General features: G+C 40.2%; 1 non-coding gene across 1 annotated transcript; it reads left to right on the plus strand.

Annotated features, from left to right (window-relative positions):
• Positions 1-19,284: 19,284 nt before the first annotated feature.
• On the plus strand, positions 19,285-19,391 carry LOC115853083 (U6 spliceosomal RNA). The gene has a single exon (XR_004039404.1). It is a non-coding gene; the product is annotated as a U6 spliceosomal RNA (small nuclear RNA).
• Positions 19,392-25,395: the final 6,004 nt, after the last annotated feature.

Here is a 25,395-nt window from a genome sequence, read left to right on the forward strand (position 1 = left end):
AGAAGCCCCCACTGGCTGCAACCAGAGAAAGCCCACGTGTAGCAACAAAGACCCAACACAGCCAAAAATAAATAAATTTATTAAGAAAAAAATATCTCTTCTTTCTTAATATTTCCTTTTCTGATGTTGGGCCTTAGTGACGTTAATTTAGCAGCATGATTCTTATATTGAGTCTGACTTTTCAAGATGATTTGTTCAGCCTCAGGATAGGGCCAGTTTAAAGTCTGATTGTCTGATACAGTGAGGCTTATAATTATACTAAGAAACAGGCTAATACAGGAAGAGAAGTCGAAGGATTACTAGTTGAGACCCAAAGTTGTAAGATAGTGAAAGAAAGGAATTTTGGCTTTTTTATCCCACGTGAGATGAAAAAAAACCCAAACCAAACCAACCAAGCAAAACATGAAAAAAACCCCAAACCAAACCAACTAAGCAAAACATAAGAACTGGCTTCTAAAGACAAGGGTGACTTTAGGAAAGAAAAGGAGAAAATCCATTGATTTAAGCACCTGTCAAGAACTTTGTTCCTCTTACCAAAATAAATCACAGGTGTACCTAAAATAAAATAATAAAATCCTGAAAAATGCTATCATCAGTTCAGATTAAGGAATAGGTTTCAAAACATAAAAAAAAAAAATCTCTTTCCTAAAACCACACTTCTCCGCTACAAGTTGATTTACTCACACAATTTTTTATTTAGTTATTTATTTTTGCTGCTCCTTATTTTAAATTTATTATGAAATATGTAACTGGGAAAAAGAGAAGAAAAAAATTCTTCCCTAGTTTTCTTACATGTATTCCTTTTTTATTTTTAACATCTTTATTGGAGTATAATTGCTTTACAATGGTGTGTTAGTTTCTGCTTTATAACAAAGTGAATCAGCTATACATATACATATATCCCCATCTCTCCTCCCTCTTGTGTCTCCCTCCCTCCCACCCTCCCTATCCCACCCCTCTAGGTGGTCACAAAGTACCGAGCTGATCTCCCTGTGCTATGAGGCTGCTTCCCACTAGCTATCTATTTTACATTTGGTAGTGTATATATATGTACTCACTCTTTAAGTGAAGTCAAAAAAGTGGCCTAACTCTAGTTTCTCTTGTAAGATGGGACTTGAGGCTGTCTGTGCTTCTTCCTCTGTCTTTCTGTGACCTTCTGATGACCTAGGAGTTCCACCTACTTTGCTTAAGTCCTCTCTATGCCTCAAATCTGCACATCAGTGGGATGTAGTTTTCCTTTTGTTTTAATGGCTCCTCAGAACCTTACTCATTTGGCAATCCTTCCCACTTCCTTTCTTGTTTCTCCAGCCTTTAAGGGCAGTAACCCTCCTCCCCTCCCCAGCAGGCAGGCTCTCAGGGATTGATGGTGATTCACTGATTTACAGTTTTCCTTGTTTTGTTTGGCTGGTTTGGTTGCTTTGTTTTGTTTTCTTCTCAAGTGGTGTTAAAAGCCAAACTGTGTTTTTCTTACACTTTGGATCTCGGCTAGTAATCCTTTCACTTCTCTTCCTATATTAGCCTTTGTTTTTTAGTATAACCATAGGGAAAAATTATAAACCAGTCAAAAGCTTGACAAAACATACTTTGGGTGTTAAAAGTCTGCATAAGGGATTTTTGTATTTTTACATAAACAGGATTATAGTCACATATTTTTTCCACAACCAGTTTTTCCAACTTCAACAGTTTATAAAGAACTTCTTTCATTTTCCCTAAGTATAGCTTTATTTCATCTTTAAAAAAAAAAAGATGTTTTTTATCATATTGTATTCAATGGTATGAATGTAGAATAATTTATATGATTGACATGTTATTGAGGAACATGAGCTTGTTTACAATTTCTCACTATGATCAGCAATACTATAATGAAAATCGTTGGTTTATGCTGGCTTAATTATTTCCTTTGGATAAATTCCTGGAAGTGGAATGACTGGGTAATGACCTCACACATTTTATATCTGATTCATATTGCCTGCTTGCCCTCTTTCAGACAGGCACACTTATCTCATTGGGCATTGTTACTCTTTTTATTCTGTCTCAGTCAGTAGGGTAGCACCCATTTTAGAAGCTGGGCTTCTCTCCACCACAATTAGAGGATCACGCAATGCCAGATTAAACGTGTTGATGGCAAAAATATTGAAGATACGAAAAGTAGGGAGAAGAGGAGGGTGTGATGAATTTTCTACCTCCAACTCTGGCTTCTCCTTGATCTCATGAGATGGAAGTAGAAGAAACAATGCAAAGGAGAAAAATCAAATTTTGTTAGAGATATGTGGGATGTGTAAATCCGGTCTAGGGTATTTTAACCTGTTCTATTCAACCCATTTCTCTTAAGAAAACGAGAGCCCCCAGTGTTGTGCCCTAAATGTGGAAGAAACATTGCAGAAGACAGTATCCCAGTACAGGAATGCACAGGGTAGGGTGGAGATGGGGTGGGTAATTTATTGAGGGCCAGCCCTCTATATTCCAGGTGCGTTACAGATATTGTCTCATTCTATCCCGCACAACAACCCTGTGAGCTGGGTGGTGGTGTTATCACCATTATACCGTATTTACAGAGGAGGGACCATAAGCTCTCAGAGGGCAAGCCCACGCTATCAGAAGTATAGAATCTGGATGAGGTGGTGGTGTTGGTGTTGATGGGGTATCTGCATGAAGGGGCAGCTTTCTCATCTGACACACATGCCTCAAGGAATGGGGGCGTGGGTGTTGGGCAGGGAGGAGCAGGGAGGAGGAGGGTGGGACAAATGGCTGTCCCTGGGGGACAAATGCCTTTGTGAGCCTTGGGGAATACGCTAGCTGTATCTCTATGTTCGTAGATCAAGACTCAGAATTGTCCTAAAATGCCCTTTGCTTTTGGTGACAGTAGGGCCTATGTTTGTTTCCAGAAATTTCAGTAGCCATCACAATGAGGCTATGTTCATATGTAATCGGGTTTGACAGGAATTAATTTTTAATAAGAGGTTCCATTCAGACAAACAACTGCCCTTCAGGGCCGTGTCAGGGTCAGTTGATCAGGGCTGGGTACTGGCACAGTGTGCTCTTGGCTGTGGCCTGAGGAGTGTGTGTGTGTGTGTGTGTGTGTGTGTGTGTGTGTGTGTGTGTGTGTGTGTAGAGAGGGAGTGGATGTTGGGATGATGGGGGTACTAACTGGTCTTAGATCTTAAATCAGGACCAGGCATTGGTCTTACCAGAAGGTGGAGGAGGCAGCTGGCCATTTAGAATTTCCAGGAAGAATAAGTATGGTGCCCCGCAGGAAACTCCTTCTTGTTCTTCATACTAAGGGCTCTTTCAACAAATTTAAGGTCTGACAGAGGCTTAGGGTATGCCATTCACTGTGGTCTTGCTCAGTGCCACTTACTCTGTGTTGTTATTTAATCTTAACAACAACTCTACCTGGTACAATGTGATCAGTCCCATTTTAGAGATGAGGAAAACTAAGTCTCAGAGAGGTTAAATAATTAAGACTACAGTCAACTAGAAAGTTGGGAGGTGGGCTTTCCTGGTGGTGCAGTGGTTAAGAATCTACCTGCCAATGCAGGGGACACGGGTTTGAGCCCTGGTCCGGGAAGATCCCACATGCCACGCAGCAACTAAGCCCGAGCACCACAACTACTGAGCCTGCGCTCTAGAGCCCGTGAACCACAACTACTGAGCCCGTGTGCCTAGAGCCCGTGCTCCACAACAAGAGAAGCCACTGCAATGAGAAGCCCGCACACCATCACCAAGAGTAGCCCCAGCTCGCCGCAGCCAGAGAAAGCCTGCGCGCAGCAACGAAGACCCAAGGCAGCCAAAATAATAATAATAATAATTAATTAAAAAAGGAAAAGAAAAAGAAAGTTGGGAGGTGGACTCTATAATCTCTCTGCTAAATCATTTTGTGTCCTCCTTGTGAAGGCAAATCTCTATCCTCATCATTTCTCTGAGGACCAGTTACTGGAGTACTGGAAGCATTACTGTTCAAACTCTTATCGTATTTACTCTTTATTTAATCTTTCTCATTGAAGTTACATTTACCAACCATGTTTATTTATGATCTGCTACCAATTTTTCCCCATGTCAAACTCTGCCTCACTCACATCCCTTTGCCTATTACTAACACTAATAAGGTGATGTTCATACCAATTGTTGAAGATCTGGGGCTTCTGTGTCTTCTCTCTGAGAGGCTGCTTCCATTTTACTGAGGAAATGCACACTTTTAGGGTTTTTTTTTTTTTTTTGGTCCTGTGAAAAGGCAGAATCTAGAGGCTCTTCCTTCTCAATGTGGGCGGCCCTGCCATTTCCAGCACTGCAGACTTATCCTCCAGCCGCCCCCAAAAGCTTTATCAGGAGATGTGGTTATTTCTCTATGAAATTACACAGGTTGGTTTAAAAATAGGCTGCAGGGTTTCCCCCGTCTGGGAACGCTGTCAGGCTGCCCACTTTTGACAGTCACTTCTACCTCCCTTCTTTGGTACAAGTTGGAGCATTTTTATTTGTATTAAAAAAAATGTTCTGCTTAAGTTATCTGGAGCCCCCAAATTACCAAAAAGGTTCATTTGAAACATCTAAGGGCACCTTAAAAAATGCTTCAGTTTCCTGATTAAGAATCACGCACAATTTGATTTTCTACACCTTACCATCTTTGCAGGGGCATTGTTAGCATGAAAATGAATTTTAAAAATACATTCTAGCGGAGGCGAGCGTCCTGACATGAAGAGTTCTGCTCTGTGTGGATGGAGACTCAGTTGGGAGCACAAAGTAACTTTGTGCTGGGAATAGATCAGCTTGCATCGTGAGTGCAGCAAAGGGCAATAAAAAGTTAAACAAATAACGATAAGAAAAAATAAAAACAAAGCAAATAAAAATAAGGTCTGGAAGTAAAAACAAATTAATTAAAAAAAAAAACAACTCACCCCACATAGAAATGCTGGGAAAGAGAACAGGCTTACAACTTGGGTAAATATTCTCTAGTCAAATCTTTTCCAAAATGATAGGATTGGTTGAAACATCTTGTCCTTTGTGTGCGGGAATGTAAAAATCTCCATTTTTTTCTGTAACCTTTTGCCTCTCCGTTCCTCTCTTCTTATCTGTACTGTCTGTTCCTCCCTTATATGGCTGTTCTCGGAAGTCCAGGAATTTGAGTGTTATGTGAAAGGCTAATTCTAATTGGGCTCAGTGACATTCCTGTCAGATGGGAGATGTATGGGGGTCGTCCTGTGAAAGATCAACACGGCCGGGCCGCGGCATCTGCTGTTCTGCATTGCCTCTTTCATTCCAGTCTCTCTAAATACCGGGCTTAGCTAAATGGCCCAACAGCCCGTTATCCCCTCCTCCATACCCCTCCTCTCAGCCCACTGTTTCCTTAATTAGCAGGGCAAGTGTGATTCCCTAGCATTTCTTTAACACTGCAACTTTGCAAAATGATGTTTATTATCTCATTGATTACATGCAAAAACCTGTGAGATAAAGAGGGCAGGAATTCTTACATCATGTTTGTTTCCTAGCTAAGAGACTTGAGGCTTTGTAGGTTCTGGTTACAGCGTATGATTGCACAGCTCATTAACGGCAGAGTCCATTTCCCCTCTTCCAGGCCCAGGCTCCTTGGCGCCTTCGTTGGGCGGTTTTCCCTAAACAGAATACTTCCTGACTTTGGACATCAGGCACCATTTGTGGGTCCAAGTTAGAGATTATTTTGTAATATGAAAACCCATCCAGCTTTATGCCTCATATTAAAGAAGCTTTTCTTATCTCAATCTAAATGACTTCATACTTTAGGAAGTGTATTAGCTTCATTCATTCAACAAATATTGACACTGTCTTAGTTTGAGTACATAGCAGTGAAAAACAATCAAACAAATTCTCTACCCTCGTGGTGCTTACATTTCAGTGGAGGAGACCAAGCATTTAAATAAAGAAATAAATACGTATATGATAGGCCTGGTGGTAAGAAGTGTCAATGAAGTATTGTGCATTTATATGAGATGGTAAGGCATGGTTTCTCTGGTACAGTGACATTTGATGAGGTACATGAAGATTTGAGGAAGAGGGAGCTCCAGATATCTGGGTGGGGAGGAAGCATTCTAGGGAGGGTGATGGCATGTGCAAAGGCCCTGGGGTGGGAGAATGCAAATAGGATAGCTGATGGGAGCTGAGAGGGGAGGTGAGTGGTAGGAAATGAGGCCAGGGAGATGGGCAGGGGAAGTAGCAATTGGGATAGAGCCATAGTAAGAATTTTGGCTTTAACTCTAAATGAGATGGGACACCACTGGAGGTGTTTGAGGATGGAATTCTGGTGTCAAAAAGGGCATTTCGACAAATGTCTGCATCCTGCTGGGCTATGGCCCAACTCTGACCTCTTGCAGCCCAGCTTCTGCTCCACTCATTTTCTTTTTGTTATTCATCAGAGATGACTACACAACTTGCATGGCCTGGTCCAAAAAGAAAACATGAGGATGTCTGTTCAAATAGTAGGAAAAAAGATACAGTTAAAGGTACTTAAATATACAGCTTTTCTCTTTCTTCTGCAGCCTCTCTCTCAAATTGTCATAGTGGTTTAAATTTGCCATTTAATGTAATTCTAAGTAAAGAGACATTAGCATTTAAAATTATTAGCATTAATTTTACTGTTCATCTTTATATTGCACAATGCCAGTATAAATGCCAGTTTTAAATGCAAACGTAAGAGCATTTTTTTGTATGTGCAATTACTGAAATTATACATTTCATGTTTTGTAGTCGATACGTGCATGTGTATTTTGTTTCTGCCAGAACAGAGGAAAGGCTGCACAAGACTAACTCAGTGGTTTTTACTTCTTGATACGCGACATCTACCAACACTCTACCTTTTGCTTACTGATAGGTAAAAAAAGGACTAAAAAGGCAAAGGAACTAATGGTTGCCTTTTTTCCCCCCTTTTGCTATGTCATCGTTTTCAGGGTAAATGGCTGGCTAACACAGGGAAGTACTAGGGGTAACCAAAGATATGACCGGTTTCCTTGGTTGTTGGGGTTTTTTAGAACGCCTTGGCCTTCTTTCTGCATCTGGAGTAAATTCTGGACAGATTGGAAGCCTGGCCCCTGGGGGTGGTAGCACCCTCACTTATGCAGCCCTAGATGTAACACGCTTACCTTGTACTTGCTTTCAGTCTCTCTGAACTCCCAAACGTGGCAGGGGCCCATGAATTCTGTGCTCGTGGGGCATCGCAAATGCTTGTGTGTGAATGGGGTGGCAGGGAATGATGGACAGGCCTAGTGTGTGTCCTTCCTCACCCCAAGGTCCTACTGGACCTCATTTAAAGAGTTCAAAGACAACATTATTAAGAATTTTAGGATGGTGACATCAGAACATTAAACCAAGAACATGGCCCATGAAGCCCGGCTGCATGTTCATGAAGCTGGCCCTGGTTTTCACCCCAATCTTTCTAGAACTAGCCTGGTCTTAGTGTAGGAGCTATTATAGGGCTGCCCGAGTACCTTCCCCATGCCTTGGTGACCATTGGCACTGCCCGTGAGGAGGGCTCTTAACCGATCCTGGTTGTGAAGATGGTGCTTCTTTGGAATGGAGAGAGTTATGCAGGAAAGCACAAAGACATTTGAGAAAAATGAACAAAGGAGAGGCAAGTTAACATGAGTAAAAGAGAGAAAGCAGGTGGGGAAGAGGAAGAAAAAATGACTGGTGGCAAGGGCAGCTTCCAGGGAGGCTCTCTGACAGGTTTTTTTTGTTTTTTTTTTTTGCGTTACGCGGGCCTCTCACTGTTGTGGCCTCTCCCGTTGCGGAGCACGGGCTCCGGACGCGCAGGCTCAGCGGCCATGGCTCACGGGCCCAGCCGCTCCGCGGCATGTGGGATCCTCCCGGACTGGGGCATGAACCCGTGTCCCCTGCATCGGCAGGCGGACTCTCAACCACTGCGCCAGCAGGGAAGCCCTCTGACAGTCTTTTGTGTGGAAGAGTGAGGGACACTGGGTGCAGAGAAGGGGGTGCCAGCATGGTAACTTTGGTACTTTTGGTTGAATTGACTCCACTCTTAGGCCTATTGGTAAGGATAACGTCAAAGAAAGGGGAATACAAATAAAATTAGGAAATAATCAGGGCCCAGGAATAAAGAGGCAAAGTTGGATATGAGTAATTATTAATTTAAAAAAGGAACTAGGCCTTAGTCTCCTGGTTTTTTATAGGAAGTGAGGGAGATGCAATGAGTTTAAGATAGTCATTGTGTGTATATGAGCTATATATATTTATATCTTTTCATTGTAGGTATATCTTTTCACATATATACATATTTTTTCTCCCTTCTCCCTTGGGGGAAGGATGAATGAGTAGAATTACCCTGGGGCAGGATAAAATGTCAAGAAAAGACAAGTTTTCTGAATTTGGAGAAAATGAGCAACATGGGCTTCGGTTTCAGACTTAGAGAATAATGTCAGGAATGAGACATTAGGAAGAAGCTGGTTGCCTGACATTTGTTTGTGATTTACGGAGAAAGTTGTGGGAGCCAAGGTATCACCTAAAAGAAGCTGAAGCTCAGAAAACTAGAGAGGCCATCTGCCTGTGGGAGAAGGTGTGAGGCAGAATTTCCCTGGGGTGAAGGTCTGAGAAGATCCTGAGGAGAAGGATGTGGTCTAGTCGGTGTTACCCTTAGACCCAGGCAAGAGGTGCCCGTGTCCTGAGCCCCCAGCTCTGAGGGGTCCTGTCTTGGATATACTGGACAAGGGGCGAGACCTGTCTAAAGTCCACGCTCTGTTTCAAGACCACGTCTGAGTGCCTAGGCTCTGTGAACTCCCCACGCCCGAGTTCAGTGCCCTTGTGGCTGGGCTTATCCTCCTGACTGCAGACTGTTGTGCATTTATAGGCGTGTGGGGTTACCAAGGGCCAGCTGTCAGGCAGGGTTTGAACTGCTTGGATCTGGGGGCTGGGTTATCCCCAACCTGCCTTGAGGCTGCTTGCGGTGCTGGATGCAACCGGGCGCTGGGGGGGTGGGAGTGGGCAGGGCTCAGGGGAGGGCTCTCTCCCTGTTTCTCTGTTTCAGTGTGGAACTCTGAGGACTCCAAGAATCCTGAGTTTAAACCTGGCCTTCCTTGTTATTAAGAAGGTAGAATTGTCAAAGCAGGAGGATAGACTATATATTTTATTTACCCATTTATTCTCTTCTTTTATAACTTTTAACTATTTATTCATTTGGTGGGCATTGGTTTGTTCTCCAGCACTGGTCCTGCCACCCTAGGAATAATTTCTGGGGGTTTAGTGGCTTAGACGAAGGTGAAGGGTGATGAAGTTCCGCCTTCTCCCTCCCCCACCAACATTGTTATTGTTGTTTTGTTATTATCCTTAGTAGGTTAAGATGGAGACCCTTAAAGACTGAATAGCAGATTCTTCCTGCCTAATTATACTCTGAATTACTTCTCATTTTGTGAATGGATAGAGTTGTTTTAAGGTGAAGAATTAAAAACATTTTGATGTTTTAGGCATCATTTGTTCCTTTGATACCTTGAACATGAAGGGAAAAAATGGAGAGACCAGAATTACTGGTTAAACTGAGTATCCTGTTTCAAGCAGATGACTGCAAGACATTCTTTCCCCCGGGAACCGGGTCTATGAGTTCCTCCACGAATCAGGGAGGAAGCCAGAGTTAGTCTGTACAGTCTGCTTTTTTCCTCTCCTTTAAACTCAGATCCCAAATCTCTTGCTCTTTCTCAGACTTGAAATTAAGAGTTTAGAAAAAGGGAAGTAAAACAGCTTGGGCAAGGAGAGCAGTAGATCCAGAATGTTCTGTTGATTTCAAATGTTCAACTTCTGCTTTGGCCCTAGGACATGGAAGCAGAGCTGAGGCAGTTGTGATGGGGGGCAAATGTAAGATTCCTTCATGGAACATGTGATGTGGCCAGTATTTTTATGAGAGTATGGGCAAGATTAGCAGACATGGTTTAGGTTCTTGTCAACAGCATGAAGACACATTTCCTGAGCACTTCTTAATGAGCCAGACATATGCTGAACATATGATGTGCATTATCTCATAATTCACAGATTCTAATACAATTATCAGTTCTCATTTTACAGACGCCGAAACGGAGAATTTAAGTTACCTGCCCAAGATTCTAGAGCTAGTCAGTTACTGAGCTAGACCTGAAACTGGTTCTTTTTGATAACAAAGTTCATGCTTTTGACTATGATGCTACACTGCCCAGACAGTGAATACTTGTGAAAGCACAGATCCAGAGAGGTCAATTGACTTATTTGGGATCAATCAGCCCGTTGGTCCAAAACCAAAATTCAGGTGTCCTAAACTCTACACCGGCAATTATTCTGCTACATTCTGGTGAAGGACACATTTGAAAATACAGTTGGAGTAATGGTGGGTGAGGAAAGTGGACATGTTTCCTTTTAAAATTCGAACTTGGAGCAGAGTTGCCAGCCTCTCTTATTTTCCTGCTGTTTCTTTGCCTTGCAATCTGTGCTGAATTCTGAGAGCTTTCATAAGGGTATGTGTTGCTGATGGGTGGGTCTTAGTGTATGTCATGTTAAGGATGGAGGTACGTGGTGGTTTCTCCTGCAATGTTTCTAGATCAAATGTGCATTTTGTTTTAGTGGTTGTCCCATCAAACCCTCTTTCCTTCTCTTCCTTGGTGAGTAGGGTGTAGAAGGCAGGAAACGCATGCCCTAATTTTCAAGCATCTGATTTATACTTGACTTTCATGTGTGAACAACTGTTTGTTCTCCATCTCACCTAATAAAATTGTGGGGAAAAGTCACATGATGTCTCTAATTTACTTTTAAATACTTCTGCATTAAAAAATAAATAAATAAAATGAGTTTTAAAAAGGAAACAAGAAATTTTGGAACTTTAACCTACTGTGTGGATTCAGGAGTTGTTTCAGTTAGCTTTTGCAGTAGAACCAAGATGCAAGAACCAAGATTCCCAAAATGCATTTATCTGCTCACAATTGTTTGGGTAGCGGTCTGTGCAAGGCTCAGTAGGGACTGCCCATCTATCTCAGCTTTCACTGTGACCATAGTGGGGACAAAATAGATGGTTTGAGAAGATGTCCATGACAGTTCCTTTCATCACTACACAAAGGCCCCTTGACGACGTGACTTTGCCACTCCTCTCATCAAATAGGGAAGTTTATTTCTCTACCCCTTGAATCTGAATTTAACAATGTGACTTATTTTGCCGGAGGGGATATTGGCAAATGTGACACAGCAGATATTTGAAAAGGACTTGCATTTGGGGGCCTGCTCTCTTGCTGCTGGGAATCTGAAGACCACCTTCGGAAGAAGCCTAAACGAACTTCCTGCAGGAGAAACCACGTTGAGAAACCGGCCATCCATCTCCGCTGTCTGGACTGAAACCTCAGACATGTGAGGCCGTCTTAGACCTTTCAGTCCCTGTTAAGTTGACCCAGACCAGAAGAACTGGGAGAAATAAATCATTGGTCCTATAATCCAGTTACTGTTCACTTTTTGGTTGGTTGGTTTAAAATATCACATTTACTGCCCAGATCAAAATCTTATAGACTACGGTGATTTTTTAAAAAATCTATTTTTGCATGCTTAAAGAGCCTGAATAAGTACCTAGCAATCTAAGAGAGTTTTAATAAATTTTGTTCTACAAAATGGTGTTACTGATATCGTTGCCTGACTTAGAGCTGGTGGAACTTGTTGTAAGACAAAAAGTCCTTGTTGGCAAAGTAATTTAATCAATGCAAGGGACGTCGAGAATGGTACGCAGTCGCCGTGGGTTTACAGAGCTGCTCTAAGCAAGCGATATCACCTCCCTCTCACAGCAAAGGGGAGCAATGGCTAAAAAAACCGTCCAAGAATACCTTCAAATTGCACCTGCAACATATTTCTAAATGAATAAAGGTCAAGTCTGTAAACTAGATTAATGGTGCTCATGAGTGAAAGAATTAAAAAGTAAAGATGCAATCTGGTGAATCTTTTTACTTCTTCCTCTCAGGATATAATTTTTCTTCATGAGGAACCAGGAAAATCCCTTCCTACTCTTTGACTTCCCGGGTTAGCGGATGTTCTACAGCATTAGATCTAATTCCATCAATGTCTTGAGACAAACATTCCATTTTACTTTCAACAGATGTTGATGCATAAAAATCCACTAAGAAATACCCTCTGCTATTATGCCGCTGACTATGGATGGAGATCAAACAAGGAAGTGCTTGTTTCCCCAGGTTTCCCAAGTTCCTCACTGTTGCTCTCATGCTGATTGAGACAGAGCAGTCTCTGGTGGCTGCGTGGCTTTCAGGGTTAAGGCAGCACTAAGCAGGGGCATTGCCCCTGCACACCACGCATGGCTTGGGACTGAGGCAGCTCCTGGGACACTGGAGAGCTGGGCTTGTGGGACAAGGTCCATAAGGACTGGAAGGACTGCAGGGACAGTACTGGAACTGGTGGGTCAGAAGGCTCCTGGGTCATGAAAAGCTTAAGCCATTTAGTTTTGGAGTGGTTTGTCTGGCAACGAAAACTAACCGAGGTATAAATAGAACAGCCTTAGAAGACCGTTTGGAACAGAATACCCTTAAGAAAATATCTCTAATTATGAAAACAATGCCAATGCCCACAGAATGAGAACAGCATAAAAATTACTACTTTTACTGAGGTATAATTGACATATATTTCATTAGTTTTAGGTGTATAGCATAGTGATTTGATATATGTACATAATGTGAGATAATTACCAGAACACGTGTAGTTAACATTCACCACCACACATAGTTACATGTTTTTTTTTTCTTATGATGAGAATTATTAAGCTTTACTCCCTTAGAAACTTTCAAATATACTATAAGTGTTGTTAACTATAGTCACCATGCTGTACCTTACATCCCCAGGACTTGTTTAACTTATAACTAAAACCTTGTACTTTTTGACCACCTTCACCCATTTCACCTACCCCCAACTCCCACCTCTGGTAACCCCCAGAGGTTACTAACAATTACCATTATTAAAACTAACAATGATGATGATGATCCTGACAACTGAAGTGTCCCTTACTTCCTATGGTGAAGGTCAAAGGTCTTCCATAGAATGATCTAATTTAAACGTGTACACCTGTTAAAAAATGTTTGCCCTACACTTCCATTTGTAATACTGACATATATTCTATGCTTTTTAGAGATATTTTTGAAGGGATGGTGTTAATCGAAATATAATAAAGTACAGTATCTGTAGGAATTGGAGATATGAAGGATTGACTGAGTTTTCACAATTTAGTCAGATTGCTTTCCTCTGGACAGCTCAACTATTTGAAGGGAAAAAGGATTTTTATTGTAGGTAGGGACAAAGGAAGTGAGCACTCTGGAAGATCAGAATGGAGTGAGCACAGCTGAGGGGTGTGGATAAGCACAAAGGGGACAAGTTCCTGGGGAGAAGACATACAGGAGCTGTGTCAACAGCGTATAGAGAGAGGTGATGAGTCTTGGGCTGGTCTTGACCTCAGGAATTAAGGAGAAAATTCCCTTTTCCTCTTCCTTCCTGTTCAGCAAAGTTCATCAAGTTGGAGTTCTTAACATAGTTTAGATACATTTTGACATACAATAGCATTTTCCCCAGTGTGTTCTTTGTTTCATTAGTTCCTCAAGATGTTCCGCATGAAAGAGATAAGGCGTTAAATAAGTCTGACAAATATATTAAATCCTACTTTTTGCCAATGTATGTTAGTATAGTATACTGAGGACTTTAAGAAATACTGTAGTAAAGAAATTATTCCCTCTTTTTAAAATCCAGTACTTGTCAATCCTATTTAAAGACAGAATTATTTCCCTCTATAACATGTTTTAACATCTCACATAACTGTCTTTCCCTTGAGAAAAATTGAGTTAGTTGGCTCAATTCAACCCGTAGTTATGTATATGTGTATATACACCTTGGTAAGATAAGATAAGATAAGATAAGTTCGATGTGGTATTGGTCTCAGAAAATTAATAGGTACAATAGGGAATATAAAACTGGTACACAAAAATATTATATGACGTAGAAAGAGATAAGGGCTGTATCAGTAATAGGCTTTCACTGGAGGTAACAAAATCCAGCTCAAAGTGGCTTGAGGGAATGATTGGCTTATGTAACTGGAAAGTTCAGAGGTCGGCCAGGCTTGGGGAGCTTGTTCCATCAGGATCCTGGCTGTATTTATCCTGCCCTCCTCTGGGTGTCAACTTCACTCTGGCTTCCTTGATGGGAACAACAGGTATGCCCACAGCAACATAACCCATATTATCCATAACTTTCAAGTCCAGGAAGAGAATGTCTCCTCCCACAGTCATTGGTGAAAAGTCCTAACACTTGTGCTGATGGTACATCTCTTGAACCAGTCCATGTGGCCAGGAGAATGTCAAATACCTATTGGTTTAGGATTAGATTACCTGGATCAAAGATTCAGTCAAGAGAGATGAGATTATCCTCATTGGCACAGAACCCACTCCAGGAAATAAGGGTGGGCTCAGTCTCACTGAAACCCTATGGCTGTTAACCACAGACTAGAGGGGGTAGAATGGACGTGGGGGGAAATGACCACAATGCCCACTACAGAGGGGCCATGAAGAGCACTTCAGTTCTGCGGATCCAGTAATTGGTTCCTTCTGTTGAGAATCTTGGCGGGGTAGCTTTTGAGCTGGTTGTCAAGGGCATGAGTTGCCTTTGGATATGAAGGAGAAGAAGGGTAAAGGGCATTCTGGGAGGAGGGAGCTGCAGAGGCAAGTCAGAGGGGCAGGGCATGGAGGAGCGTGAGTGAAGTGCTGTCAGGCAGACCCATTTGGATGGAATAATCACAACAATGTTTTTATGGGAAAGTTCACTCTGCGCTCCAAGTACTTAAAAAAATGAGGTTTTGAAACTCAACCCATTAGTAAATTGGGAACTCCCTGTTCTCTTGGTGGCAGTCGTAGTCCTACTAACATTTATGATGTTTATGTTTCAAGAAGTGTATAGTTGGCATATCCATGCAAAATCTTTATAGAAAAACTACAGACTTGTTTGAAAAGATGCCAGGTTAGTGGAGAATTGACCATTGACAACTCAGAGTTGACCATTGACACATTTTATAGCAAAATACTTGTTGACAGGAATGAAATGAATTCCTTGCCTCTCCCTAAGGACCCCTGGCTTTCCATATATTACTATATGTAATAATTTAGATTAGAGATAAAAAGCAGTTTAAAAATCCGATTTTGGAAGAGATGCTATGAATTTTCCTGTACCCAGTGTTTAGCATTTTATTTTGAGTAACTAAAAAGACCATAACAATTTATGTTATGTTAATTTAACATAAATTGCCTAGACTAAATTTCAAATCTGTTAATAGACTGAAGTACATTAACAGTGTGAATTAGGAGAAAAGAAGAGGTGCATGCTATTGGGTATAGAGAAACCAGATGTGCAGTTACCCATCTGGTAACAGAAAGATAGAGCAGTGGATGCTCTAACATATTTTGAGCCTTTTAAAATATCTCCCTGACTTTTTCTTTTCATTTTTTAAAGAAGTCTTTATATTCACTTATTTAGTTGGTTTAGTTTTTGTTTGTTTGTTTGTTTTTTTAATTGAGGTATAGTTAATTTACTACTCAGCCGTAAAAAAGAATGAAATTTTGCCATTTGCAACAACATGGATAAACTTGGAGGGTATTATGTTTAGTGCAATAAGACAAAGAAAGACAAATACTGTATGAGATCACTCATATGTGGAATCTAAAATATAAAACAAATTAGTGAATATAACAAAAAAGGAAAAAAGGAAAGAAACAGACACAGATATAGACAACAAAGTAGTGGTTACTTGTGGGGAGAGGGAAGGGGGGAGGGGGAAGATAAGGGAACAGGATTTAGAGGTACAAACTGCCATGTATAAAGTAAATAAGATACAAAGATATATTGTATGGTGCAGGGAATATACCCAACATTTTTCTAGTACTCATTCTTGTTAATTATACATTTCTTCTTTTCCTTAAAAATCTAGCCTAGCACTGTATGGAACTTCCTATGAAACAAGAGTAGGACATTTTTAAGGGACTGGAGTCAGTCCTTATCACTGCCTTTGATGTACAGTTTGATCTTTCCTAAATAGCTCCAAGCTTTGGTAGTGGTCATTCTGCTTCCTCACTGGTTGATTCAAAATCCATAATTACCTCTAGGTCCAAAGAAGATTAACAGAACTTAGCCTAATTGCTTGTTTTTGTAGAGCTGTTAAAAAAGATTTGGGCTCCAGAAACAGAGGGTGTAGCCAGACAGAGGCAGCCTGGAGTTCAAAAGTCTTGTAATCTTTGGCTCCACAGGCCTATAAAATTGAAGTGTTGACTGAATGCAAACAGCCTGCAGTCTAAGAGACCCAGGCCCATCGGTCATTTGAAGAGGTGGGGTTTCCATAAGGGTTCTGGACTGAGCTGTTAACGGATGGCCCCATTTGATTTCCCCTTCCTCATGAATGCAAGATCTGGAGCTCTCTGCCACACAACAAAGCTTTTCTTAGCTCCCCTGTTCCTGGAATTTAAGAATAAATGAGGCCTTTTGCAAAGGCCCGGAATGAAAGGAGTAAATTGTAAATATTAAGGGCTGATTGTGCAGTAATAATGCACTCTTGTTTCCTGGTGCCACTCTTGAGGTAATTGTTACAGGCTTGTAATTTGTGAGCAAGAAATTAAGTTCAATATTAAAACGTGATTACAGGCAAGTAGGAGCAGGGGGCTCTTTTGGGAAAGTGTGAGCCATCAGTCACCTCCTCACCTCCAAATATGACAGGTTACCAGAGGTTATAAGATTTAACAATATGGAAAGTTTTGCTGGGTGAGAGGGTGTTTTAAAAACTTCACCTGGAAGGTCTTTCAAGTGGCTTTCTTAACAACAAATCGTGCTTTCTCACTCTCCATGGGGTTCTTAGGAAATCTCTGGGTATCTTTACAAAGGAAAAGTTTAAAGTATAAACTACATGTTATACCTGATTGATTTGTGGAATAAAAGATATATTATTTCATTTAAGAAGATGTAATAGAATATCACATTAAAGCTGGTTATGAAAAGATGTTAGAAGAACAATGAAGACAGACTTTTTTTTAATTTTTATTTTTTAAACTAGGCAGAAATTGTAAAGGAACAATGGTTAAGCCTCTGTTTCCTTTTCTTTCTAAGCTGAATTTTTTGTCAGCAAGCTAATTTTCAGTTATTTTAGCACAAATATATTTTAAACAAATTTAGAAACAGTATAAATGGAAATAAATATTTTTAAATGTTTTCAATGAATCTGTTTTTTAAATTTTTTCTTCTTCCTCTTCAGAGGAAGAATCTCTTAGTTTAGGAAATCTTTGTTTTATATTATTTTCATATTTGCTTAAAAATAAGTACTTTCATCTTATTTTATCTTAATATTTGGACTTTTATAAAGTCAGGAGATTTCCTAAAATTACACCTACGTCACTGATCCCTATTCATTACTATATTTGAGTTTCTCGAGAAAAACAAGGTTTGATATTTAAGAGCCTATTTTTTGTCTCCAACTTGAACTCATCTGTGATTTTTTGAAACTAAGAAACTAAATTAATTTGAGGTGCAAGTTTATAAAACGAGGTACTTGTTATGGGAGTTTTGATGACTCCCATCTTTTTTTCCTCATAAACATGTCTGAAATCTATTATATTTTCCTTATAAAATGTCTGAATCTATTCTATTCTAGAGGACACTGTCTCTTTGATGATGTGTCTTGCATTGGCCACATTCTGACTTTCTGATCCCTGGAAAAAAATTTCAACACCCGTTAAACAACTAGGTCTCAGAAAGTAGTTCCTGCCTTATCCATCCAGAAGGAACTTCTTACTTTAATTCTGAATACAATGACTGACTACCCTGAGAAAGAATTATGTCAGTTCTGTGTGTTTTGGACCCAAGTCTCTTGCACCAGCTCTTTCTCCAACCCTAGGACATGGGTCCCACAGGTGATCAGAGAGAGAGGTCAGATGAAACGTGTGACTTGTGCGGCAGGGTTCAGGACTTAACTCACATGTCAATTCAGATGTGCAGAGAAACACAGCTCCTTTATTTTGTCTATTGCCTGTCCCCTTCCTGAGCTCCCACATGCTGGTTTGTGGGAAAACTTCATTAAATTTCCAGTATGTTTTAAAATTAGTTCAATCTGACAATTTAAATAACCCCTTTAGGTTATTCTCAGTCTCTCACATGAAGAAAAATATTGAGTCTTGGAGAGTTTCTATTTCCTCCTGCCCCATTTCTAACATTGAGTTGGTGTGAGTGGAAAGGTGAGTATTGCTCAAACTTGTGTTGCCCCGAGGCAAAGGAGAAGATTTGGGATTCTCTAAGGTGTGATGTCTTCTGAACTCCAAGGTTATGGCCATTGATTACTGAATTCTCTCCCGCGTTCAGAGCTGAGATCTGGAGAATATGAAGCTGTGGGCTGTTCTCTTGGCTCAGGAAGTGCTACCAGTGTGGACTTTGGCTGCTTTGTGTCAGCCACCAAGTCTCTAGCAGTTCCTCCATCTGGCCTTCTGTTCTTGGGGTCCTCTTCAGCTGTGGAGTCCTTATGCTTTTCTGTGGTGGGCTCCATGGTTGGCCTGTTGGATTTCACTTTGAATCCAAGCAATGGGGAAATGCAGGTGGCTTGGGAATGCGAAATATCGAGGCTTCTTTACCTAACCACACTGCTAAGGTTTCTTTGAGTGGCTGTGCCTTAGACTGGATACTCTACTAAGTGGTCCCATTTCAGATTCTAAATTGGGGGTAGTGGATCTCATTGGTACTGCATGTGTGACATATTACCTCCTTTCATGGTGGAAGCCAAGATGGAAAAAATTTGAAGGCATGTGTTGACTTGTCTTTTATCTTCTCTCTCTTTTTCACCATCTTATGTCCATAAAAGGGCAGACTTTCTTCCACTTCCTTTAAGACACATCCTCTGTCTGCCATAGTGATGGCTTAGCTGTGAGAGGATAGGCATCCTTTCCACACCATGGTAGAACTCTATAATCTAAGTTCTTGGTATCCTAAAGGAAGTATTAAAGTGATCTGGAAAACCTTCTCTCTATGCAATGATATGTCTGGCAAGGCTGTTGTCTTGGCACGTTACCCTATTTTGCATCTCAGAAGCTGCTTATAACTTTATTACACCTTGAATTTGCTCCGCAAAAAATACCAGTGTTTACCTTGCACGAACTGTATCACAGGCAGCTGTGACACCATTTTGAGGATTTTGGGGAGTCTTGGAGGCTGAGCTAAGACCTATTGGTTCTGTTCTTATTTTTCTACAGCCCCTTGCTTCAGCAATATTCTTGATATTTTGTTAATTAAAATGGAAGCTAAGTGCTCGCTTTGGCAGCACATATACTAAAATTGGAACTATACAGAGAAGATTAGCCTGGCCCCTGCGCAAGGATGACTCGCAAATTTGTGAAGCGTTCCATATTTTTACTGTCAAACAGAGTGAAGTAAGTCAGAAAGAGAAAAATAAATACCGTATGCTAACACATATATATATGGAATCTAAAAAAAAAAAAAAAAAAGGTTCTGAAGAACCTAGGGGCAGGACAGGAATAAAGACGCAGACGTAGAGAATGGACTTGAGGACACGGGGAGGGGGAAGGGTAAACTGGGACGAAGTGAGAGAGTGGCATGGACATATATACACTACCAAATGTAAAATAGATAGCTAGTGGGAAGCAGCCGCATAGCACAGGGAGATCAGCCCAGTGCTTTGTGACCACCTAGAGGGGTGGGATAGGGAGGGTGGGAGGGAGACACAGAGGGAGGGGATATGGGGATATGTGTATATGTATAGCTGATTCACTTTGTTATAAAGCAGAAACTAACACACCATTGTAAAGCAATTATACTCCAATAAAGATGTTAAAAAAAAAAAAGGAAGCTAAATGTATTCTTATGATGTATGTATTCTCTTTCTGCCAAAATATAGCCTGCTGAGATGTTGACCATCTATCTCACCTCCAAACCCATCAATCAGTTTCTATTACCTTATCCTTCCTTATCTTTAGAGAAGTTCGTCTTAGTGAAATTATATATTTTTACATGCTTGCCTGCTTACTTTCTGTCTCTCTCACTACACTATAAGCTTGAAGAGAGGAAGGCTTTATCTGTTTTGTTCACTATGGTATTTCAATGCCTAGAACAGGATGTACTCATATTAGGGACCCAATAAAATATATGTTGAATAAACAAATTTATAAATAAATGGATGAATGAATAAATCTATATCCAGATTCTACAGTCAGTTGACTTTCTTTTCCTTCTAGGTTCAAGGTCTCTGCATAGGCTCATTAACAATGGCTGATCGTCAATGACGTTACTATAGATGACTAAGCAATCATATTCACCGAGGTTAATTCTGAGCTGTGTTTTTATTTCAAAATGTTTTTGGCCTGAAAATTTCATTGGTTCATGGAGAGCCTGTTTTGTGGAATTGGAGAAGTGGTATCCTGACTGTGGAATCAATGCAAGGTAAATTCACGCAACATTCAACAAATGCTATAAACTCTTAATAGCACCCTATTCATTTGTTCATCATTGTATTTTGGTACCCAACCCCACTACGTGACACATAGTAAGCATTCATTAATGTTTGTTGAATTGGTTCAGTACGAAATGTGAGTTCAAAACTTCCAATTGTGCTTTACGTGTTTGCATAAATTACCCTGAAGTCACTAAACCTCAGATAAAACTATACTGTTCATGGTATGTTTACTCTAAAAAACAAAGATTATAAATCCTAGTCTGCTTTATTTTGTCTTAATTTAGGTCCTGAGACACTTCACAGCCAGCTAGAAGAAGGCATTATCAGTAAGTTCTTTACCATTGACACTTCAGTTCCAACAGTTCCACTGTGCTTTGTTCCAACACACTAGCTGACCTTAAAGCAGCAGAACAGAACTGTTCACAGATTAATCAAGAAGCCCTTGTTATGGAGGTTGAGGATTTGCACAATCATTGTTGACTGCTTGGGATGACTGATTACTTAGATCTCCTACGCTCGAAGGGGGCTGACCACAAGAATTGTCCAGATATCCAGGAATAAGCTGTTCCAAGCCTGTTTCTACAACGAACACAAGAGCCCTCTGCTTTCTCGTGATCATGGCTGTGAGTCATCTCAGCTGTGTCCCCAAGCCATTTGGGTCTCTTGGAAAGGCCTCACCTGTGTTTAGTGTTTTGGGAACTGCGATCTGGCCAAATCACAATGGCCACGGGACTGTTGGCATATTCAGGCAGTTCTCCAGCTGTTCAGTGAAATGATTAAATTGAGTTATCCTAACTCACTTTTATGATGCCAGTCGTGCAGTTTGGGGAACACAGATTCAGAAGTAGAGTCCGATGGTGGTGTTATTGTCTGCTGGTGTTTTGCTGGCATAAAAGTTACACTCATTTTCCATCAACATAGTGTATAGTTCATACGTGGTAGGCCACTTAAAGCAAAGAGGGGCTGATGGAGAAAAGTCACTCTATTCAATTAAAAAATATGTATTAAGCACTTATTGGTATTGGGTATTAGCCACTGCACTTAGTAGGCCCTGAGAGAGATACAAAGGAGAGCAAGAAACGATCCTTAGCCTCATGAATATATCGAATGTTAGATATATTTATGCTTGCAGATAAATAGAGCATACTTTGACACAGAAGACCAGTTAGTATTTTTTGTTTGCATGTGGTATAGGAGAATCGACGTACTTGCCTTAGACTGCAGCGTTAAGAAAGGTTAATGATTGATGACTTTTTCTTGTCTTTTGGAACACATAGTATCTCCTAACACTTCTTTTGCTCAAGTACCAGAAACATTAAATATAGAACCGAAAATTGCATAATAGAAATGGGTGGGTTTTATTGAAACAAACCAAAAACAAAAACTAAACTAAACTGAACAATCAAAACGTATGCGTTATTGAACTGGAAGTTTACGTATTTTTTAAACATTCTTTGACATCCATTTTCTTTGGATCTTTTCCCCCCTTTTTTTCTTAATACTGAAAGTACTCAGAAGAAAATCCTATCTGTCTAGATTTATTTTATTCTTTGCCGAAGGCTGCACGGTTTGCAGAGTTCCTTTCAGTTACCAATGTAATAAGGGTGATATTTTTAACTTCAAACCCTTGATGATTATTTTTATTTCTCAGGAAAATCCTTTTTTCACCCTTCTATCCTGCTCACCAGCAGAGAGAAAACAGCACCTTATAAGTCTTTCTTTCCTCCTATGGCGTGTTTCATAACACCAGTGCTCTTCACTTCAGCTCAGCTTCCAAATTTAATTCATTTGTTAGGCCTATTTTTACCTTGAGACATGAAATCTGAATGTGTTGCTAAACTATCAGAGAAAGTGCTTTTCTTTGTGCTTCCATCTAAGGCAATGTGTGCTTTCCTAATGGTATTATTTATAGCTGTGGGCTGTGAAAACGGAGCACAGACAGGCTGCTTACGTCCCCTGTCACACTTTTTTTTTGGTTAGAGTAGTTAGTCATTAGTACTGAATTGTTTGGTCACGAGCGGGGAGAGAGTGAAAATGTAAAATTAAATATACTTCATTTTCATGGTTCTGGTGTGAAATCTATGGGGGAAATCCCTGAGTGGGGTAACCTGACCAAAGGGTTGCAGGTATTTGGTGTTACTCAGCATCTCCTGCCTCATCCCTTCTGCCCTGGAAGTCTGTGTTTGTGAATTTACTAGTCAGGATAGGCTAGTTTATGTCGCATTAACAAATAAGTCCCCTACCCCCCAACCTCAGTGATTTATAGGCTGATTAATTGTAGCTTCTATACCATGTCCTTTCCATATTGGCTATTGCTCCACTTCCTGTCATCTGATAGAGCAGCCTCTACCTGGAACACTTGGTTGTTGTAGCAGAGGAAAAAGAAACACGGCAAACCGCTTGCCAGCTCTGAAAGCCTCTGTGTGACCCACATCATTTCTGTTTACATTTCATTGGCTAAAGCAAGTCACATGATCACTTCTGAGTCCATCAGAGCAGTGATATATAATCCTTCTTCAGGGAGGGACACTGTAGATAGGGGCCCCAGAATATTTGTTGAACAAACTACCGCAGTGGGCGTTCACTGACTTTCATTTGACAATAGTCAACAGAAAGTAAGAACTTTCCAGACAAGGACTGAATCTTGTGACTGAGCTTGGCAAAGAGCTAGTATCTTTTTTTATTTTTTCTGGGGAGCTAGAAATAAGGTAGAAGTCCTCATTGCCTAGAACTCTAGGCCACTAGATTTGAAGGCCACTTTCTAATGTATTTACATACTTGTTATATCCATATTCATTATGCTATTGTTTGATCTACTCAGTTAAAAAATAACTTCATGATGTTTGGTGTTTTATGACTATCATTTTGTCCTTCCTGTGTGTCCAGGTTCATCTCTCACCACACTCCTGCCTCAGACTCTAGGCTCTGGCTGCAACTAACTATTTGCTATTCTAGAACTTTCCTTAGAATGCCGTTTAGTCTTGCCTTGTCTGGCCAACTCCTCTCATCCTTTAGGGCTTAAAGTCAATATCACATTTCCTAGCCTTGGTCAGGTGTCTCTATGCTCTAATAGGAGGCTGCCAATATTTATCATTACCATAACATTTATCCCATGAAAGTATGTTATTGTTTGTTTATCAATTTTTTCTCATTATATTTAATTCATCATTGCCCTGGGAGGCCCACAACTGTAGCCTCAATTCCTATCACTCTCCTCCATTGACCCTGATGCTCCAGCCACACTGGCCCTCTTTCTTTTCTATGAATCAGCCCAATTTGACCACACCTTAGTGCCTTCTCACTATCCATTCCTGCTGCCTGTTCTCTCTTGTCTTCAGAACACTGGTCCTTTTTTGTCATTCTGGTTTCAGCTTAAATATCACTTCCTTAGAGATGCCTTTTTTCCGAGTACTTAATCTAAAGTAGCCACCCAGACTCTGGCTATCATATCACACTGTCTTTGCATACTCCTTATCACTATCCAGTACTTTTTCTTATTCATTCGTTTGTCATCTGCCTCCTTCCATTAGAATATACTCTAAGAGAGCAGAAAACTTTCAGTTCTGTTTATTTCTGTGTTACTGAGGACAGTGTTGGTTATTAATACTGTTAGGTAGTCAATAAATAGTTGTTGACTTTTTAATGAATTAATGACATTATAGTAGTTCTTCAAAATCAAGGTTAAAGCTTTCATTGTTGTTAAGCACTCAATACATATTTATTTATTATTAAAGAAATTAGTGAAATTCTAGAGGTTCTTCAAAATCCACATGAAATCTCATCTTCCATTGATAATTTCCACCCACACTACCAATCTTTCACAGCACTTCTTAGTATTTTTTAATCTAGTCATAATATCTTCTCATTTTATTTTTACAGATTTATGTTATGCCCCTGATGATGACAGTATATTTTACTTTAGTTCCCCCTTCGATTCTTAGCAAAAAATTTGGAAATTATATTTTGGGATAGATTTTATCTCATCAGTGGATTGTATAAGAAGACTTTGTTAGGCAAGTCTTATTGTCATAGATTACTCATATCAGAAATGAATTTACCAAGAGTCAAAGATTCCTACAAAGATCTTGAATCACTCAGACCAAATTTTCATGACCTTCTATGACTAAAGCCTGGAGAATTAATTTCCATGAATCTATGGAAATTGCCTGAGATGGACTATTAAGAAGATGCCATATGATTTGGTAATCACTGAAGAAACTTTTCCATAATTGGATTCATGTATAATTTCTTACTCTTTCAAATGAAACATTCATCAGATTTTGATTTCAATACATTTCTACTTCACTAACAGGGTATATGACCTCAGACAAGTTAGTGACTTCTCTGTGTCTTGGTTTCTTCATCTCTAGGTAGGAGATAATAGTATTGACCTCTCAGAGTTGAGAGGATTCAATATATTAATACACATAAGCACTTAAAACATTGTCAGGAAAGAAGAAGGTGCTACATTATTGTTAGCTATCATCATTATTATTTTTAATAATGTAAGCTAAAATCAATGGTGAACTTCTAGGAGATGCTTGAAATTAAATTTTTAACTAGAAAACAAAGACAATACAATAAACCTTGAAGAATAATAAGTTGGTTCAACTTACAAAGCTCTGCCAAAGATGTGGCATCTTTACACTTGCAAGCCTACCTGTAAAATTTACCTTCAGAGATTCTAGAATACAGCTTATAGTCTAAGCCAGTGGGATTCAAACTGGGTTCTGTGGGGCTCCTTCTAAGGTCACTGTGGAGTGTTTGGATTGGGGAGGAGCAAAGAACCTACGTGTGTGAGATTTACCACTCCTCCAACCCTGTTCCTTTCCTTGCCTGTTCTAGCTCCAGAATAGAAAATTTTCCTGATTTAAAAAGTTAGGTTTTTGCATAACATTTTTGGAGTGTGTACCTTCAAAAAATGTGTGAGAGGTTTGAACACTATT

Source organism: Globicephala melas, chromosome 10 (assembly GCF_963455315.2).
Source record: "Globicephala melas chromosome 10, mGloMel1.2, whole genome shotgun sequence".
Taxonomy (NCBI): domain Eukaryota; kingdom Metazoa; phylum Chordata; class Mammalia; order Artiodactyla; family Delphinidae; genus Globicephala; species Globicephala melas.